Raw genomic sequence first — 6,000 nt, forward strand, 5'->3', positions numbered from 1 at the left:
GTGAGATGTGATCTCCTTGGCTCATGCTTAAATCTACTCACCAAGCCAACTGCATAACATAGGTTAGGTCTATTGTTGTAGAGGTACCTTAGTGATCCAATTAGTTGTTTATATAGTGTTGGATCCACCAATTCATCATCAGTTGCTTCTTTCAACTTGGAGTTGAACTCAGTTGGTGTAGTTGTTGGGTTGCAATCTAACATGTTGAACCACTTCAACACATCACTTGTGTACTTCCTTTGATGCATCACAGTTCCATCAACTATTTTTACAAACTCCATCCCTAGGAAATAGGCCAGTTTCCCCAAAGTTGTCATCTCAAACTTAGACTTCATTAGGCTCTTGAATTTTTCAATCCCATTGTGGTCACTGCCAGTCACCAATAGGTCATCTACATAGAGACAAATCAGTACCCTGCTTGACTTGACTCCTTTTTTGTAGTACACACCATGCTCAATACTGCACCTTGAGAATTCATGGTTGGTAAAAAATGAGTCAATCTTCAAGTTCCAACACCTTGGAGCCTGCTTCAAACCGTGTAGGGCCTCGTGAAGTACACCTTTTTCTCTTTCCCTTTTATCTTAAATCCAGGAGGTTGAGTAACAAACATCAGTTCATCAAGGGGTCCGTTAAGGAATGTTGATTTTACATCTAAATGGAATAAAGACCAATTATTTTGCTGGCTAAAGCCACCACCAACCTAATGGTTTCAATTCTAGCCACAGGTGCAAACACCTCCTTATAGTCGACTCCAAGTTTCTGCAAAAATTCCTTTACAACAAGCCTTGCTATGGATCCATCAGGGTTCAATTTAAGCTTGAACACCCATTTCACTTCAATTGGTTTCTTGTTGAGATCTAACTTTGTTAGTTCCCAATTGTGATTCCTCTCTATTGCTTTCAGCTTTTCAATCATAGCATTTTTCCAGGCCTGCTCCTTCATTGCTTCTTTGCAATCTATAGGCTCAATGTCAGCCAAAAGTGCAAAGTGTATCAAATCTCCTTCTGCATTTACTGCATTATCTGACAACATTTCAAAGTGTTGAAATCTAATAGGTAGTTGTGTTTGTCTCTGAGGTCTTTAATCAAGCATTGGATTAATAGAATCAACATCTTCTCCCTCAATGTCTGCATCAACAGCCTTTGTGTCACAACATACTTCTTCATTTAATTAAGGAATTACTGGCTTTGCTTAAGCTCTCTGAGTATCCCAGTTCCAGGATTCACTCTCACTGACTATGACATCCCTACTCACTTTAATTTTTCCCTTTTTTTGGATTATACAACTTGTAGGCACCAGTTATGTGACACCCTACCAAGATCATAGGCTCACTCTTATCTTCCAACTTCCTTCTCCTAGAATCTAGTATATGCTTATAACACAGGGAACCAAAAACTCTCAAGTGACTTACTGAAGGTTTCCTTCCTAACCAATATTCTTTAGGTACTTTCTCTTTCAACCTCTTAGTGGGACACTTGTTGAGCAGATATACATCAATTGTTACTGCTTCACCCCATAAAGAATGTGGAATTGACTTTTGCTTCATCATGCTTCTAGCCATATTGAGGACAAATCTATTTCTCCTTTTCACTATGCCATTATGCTGAGGAGTATAGGGCGGTGTAATTTAATATTGTATGCCAAGTTATTCACAGAAATTCTCAAGCTCCCTTGACGTATACTCTCCCCCTCCATTAGTCCTCAGAATCTTGATCATAGTGCCACTATGCCTCTCATACATAACTTTGAACTTTTGTAAGACACCAAACACCTCATTCTTGTGTTTGATCAAGTGTATTCACATCATTCTGCCGTATTCATCAACAAAAGAGACGAAATAGAGGTTTCCTCCACATAGGACCATATACATCTGAATGAATCACATGCAAAACAAATGTTGCTCTCATAGGCAAGTGATGATTGAAACTCAACCTAGGTTGTTTGCCTATTATGCATGATTCACACACTTTTCCAGGTTCACTTAACTTTGGAATTCCTAGTACCATCTTCTTAGATACTAATTGATTAATACTTCTAAAGTTTAGATGACCAAACTTCTAATGCCATAACCAGCTTTCTTGTTCACTTTTTATTGCAGTAAGGCATCTCACTTCAGTAAGACTGAAGATCGTATGAAAGGCTCTATTTTTAGAGAAGGGAGACCTCAACACCAATTTCTGTGATGGATCAAACAAATCTAGTGAGTCATGCTTCATGATCACTGAAAAACCCTTATCTACTAGTTGACCCACACACATACCTGGCACATATAGAACATTCTCAATCATTTCCTTCTTTCCATCTTTCCTGTTGATTATTATGTTTCCCATTCCTTCAACAACTAGTGCACTGTTATCTGCTAATTTGATCTGAGTTCTTTTAGAAACATCAAGATCAATTAGTCATTGCTTGTGACTTGTCATATAGTTTAAGCAACATGTGTCAAGAAACCAGAAATTAGAATGGTGCTCACCCCCACTAGTAGTCACCATCAGAATGACATGATCTGAATTTGAGTCACCCTTTTGAGCTACATTTGCCTCTTCGCCATGGTTTCTATTTTGTTTCCCTTTTTTATGCCAACACTCATCAACATAGTGACCCCATTTCTCACAGTTGAAGCATTGAATCTTTCTTTTTTCAAAACCTTTTTTGTCATCACTGTTAGCAAATCTTGAGGTGCCTTTCTATGAAAACTCAGACCTTTTTTCACCCTTTCATTTCTCTTGATTTGAATGTCAATTGGTTTTGTAATTTTTTCCCTTTCCTTTCTTCCAGTTCTTCTATTCACCATTGCCTTTCTTGAATGTCTAGGCCTGCAAGGCTTGCTTAGTAGGTTTCACAGCACCTCTTTGAATCAATCTCAGCTCTTCAACCTTCATGACTTGAATCTTTTTTGACTCCTTAATTGCAACTACAATGTAGTTAAAGATGGGAATTAAGGTTCTCATTATTTTCTTTGTGATCATTTGCTCTATAATTTTCTCTCCACACCCTTTCATTTGGTTGGCCAGATTCAAGACTTTTGTTATGTAATATGTTAATCTCTTATTGCTTCCATTTGAAGCAATTCATACTGCCTTCTCAAAGCTTGGAGCTTCACCTTTCTAACCTTGTCTCCTCTAGTGTAACATTTAGCAAGAATATCTCTGGCTTCTTTTGTTGATGAGGAAGATTGGATCTTTTCAAAAATGTTGGGGGTCAACACATTGATGAATGAGGAACAAGGCTCTTCCATCCCTCTTTGTTGCTTCCCCTTTCTGCGCCTCAGTGGAATTACTTGACTCTTGGACGTCATTCTCTGCAATTTCAATAACATCTTGAGATCAAAACAACACCTCCATTTGTGCACACCAGCGATCCCAATTCTTGCCATCACAAGAATTGGAAGATTTTTGGGAATTTTGTTGTTGCCTGCCATTTTTGTTCTTACTATGTTAATTCACCCTATTTGCACAACTTGCTTGAATTATTGATGCAGAACCATGGCTCTGGATACCAATTTGTTGGAGAACCAACAGATGGAACTATACAAGCAACAAATGATACAAAGAAAATTGGTAGAGAAAGTATTATTGACTGTAAACTATTTTCTTCAGACACAATTACATTGCGGGGTGTATATTTATACACACAAGGAAAAGTAAAACAGAACACTAAAAAGCAAGTTGTTACAACCAACTAACAAATTAGTTAGTTAGTTGCTAACCATCCTAATTGGATTACAACAATCTTAACAAACTAAATATTATTAATGTGAAAAAAAGTAAGTTAAACTGTATTAGCATATTATAGATAAATTGATAAAAAAAATTAGAAAGAATACGAATCAATTTACAATTTGCACAAGTATAAAACAAATTTAATTTTACAATATTCCATAATTTGTCATCAGATAACTTTATTCTACTAATATATGATTAGAAATTGAGGGATAAACTTATTTCAAAAGTAACTCTTTTAGAGTTGCTTGTCATTTTTTTTTAAATCTAATGGTTTTATGAGAAGTTGGCTTAACCATTAAATTTCAAGAAAATTAATGATTAGGATAAAGAATAGTTCTTTTACAGTTAGTCTTGGAATAAATTGATCCTTTATCTTTTTTAATATGAAATTATATTAATATTATGATGCCAACAAATCATTAATGTGAATAAAATTGAGTTCGAATCACATTTTATGTTTCTCTCTATTTTCTTCGCTCTCTATTTCTTTCATTGTAAAGCTTTTAAGAAAATAAAGTTAATCTTTATAAAGTGTGTAGCATCTCCATTTTATTTATTTACCAAAAAGCTTATAAAATGGAAGAAGGGAAGGGAAAGAAAATGGAGAATTCTAACCCTCAAATCACTTTAGCAAGAATTTAGGTTCAAATTTCATAGATGAAAAGAAATATAGTTAGGAGAGAAACTTACTAAAAATAACCAATTAGGTTTTCGATGAAGATTAATTATTAATAAAATTAGTTGATAATTCAATTTTAATTATATTATGGCATTTCATTTAACACAATGTAATTAATGTTGATTCAAATTACATTTTAACAGATTAAATCTCAAATGAGGCATTATTTATTTATTGGTTTAAATGCATTTTTAATTTTTTTAAAAATAATTTTAAAAAAATTATTAATTTTTAATTTCTACATTTCAAAATAATAATATGGTTTTAATATTTCATTAACAGAAATAATAATGAGTCTGCTTCCCAATTTTTGTATAAATCACATGTATTTTTTTAAGAACATTTACGATGCTTGAGTTGAATAAGATCAATGTAAGCAAAAAAAACTCTTATTTTAATTATAATTATAATCATATATCTAAAACTAAAAAATATTACTTAAACTAAAACAACTTCATACCAATTTATCCTTATATTTTGAAGAAACTAATACCAAATTTCACATAGTTTAAAGGAGTATATATATATATATAATTTATTACAACAAATTATATTATATAAAAAAATAAAGAGAGATAAGTATCAAAATATCTATACCTACATATATTTTATATTATTTGTGTGAGTATATTCGTTATTGACAATTTTTCAAGTGCCTATTACATTTAAATCCAACAATCATTTGTATTTCCTAAAAATTAAAACTAGTTGTGCTCTCAAATTTGGAGTGTACTCGACGAAAAAAACCTTTTATATTTTAAAAAATGTATTTTATCTCTACAATTTTTAACCTAATCATCAACATCATAAGGATAATAAATTTTTAAAAAAATACTCATATCTGTAGAAGCAAGCTTCATGATGAATTAAGATTGATTCAAAGAGTTTTGATGATAACAAATGTGATGACAAAAAGCCCAAAGGTCAAGAACACTTCATGATAACAAAGATGATGATCTCAAGAATCAAAGAATAAGTTCAAGATGTTCAAGATTGAATCAAGAACACTTCAAGGTTCAAGAGGAAATTTGATTTCAAGAAACAAGAATCAAGTTTCAAGATTCAAGTTCCAAGAACCAAGATCAAGATTCAAGACTCAAGATTCAAGAATCAAGAGAAGACTTAATCAAGATAAGTATGAAAAAGTTTTTTCAAAAACTGAGTAACACATGAATTTTTCTCAAAACTTGGTTACCAAAGAGTTTTTACTCCCTGGTAATCGATTACCAGATTGATGTAATTGATTACCAGTAGCAAAATGTTTTTGAAAAAGTTTTCAACTGAATCTACAATGTTCCAATTGATTTCAAAAAGCTGTAATCGATTACAATGTTTTGGTAATCGATTACCAGTGTGCTTGAATGTTGAAATTCAAATTCAAATGTGAAGAGTCACATTCTTTCACAAAAAGGCTTTGTGTAATCGATTACACTGATTTGGTAATCGATTATCAGTGATAGTTTCTGAACAAATCAAAAGATGTAATTCTTCAAATAGTTTTTGACTTTTTCAAATTGGTTTTAAGTTTTTCTAAAAGTCATAACTCTTCTAATGGTTCTCTTGACCAGACATGAAGAGTCTATAAAAGCAAGACTT

This window comes from Glycine soja, chromosome 4 (assembly GCF_004193775.1).
Source record: "Glycine soja cultivar W05 chromosome 4, ASM419377v2, whole genome shotgun sequence".
NCBI lineage: Eukaryota > Viridiplantae > Streptophyta > Magnoliopsida > Fabales > Fabaceae > Glycine > Glycine soja.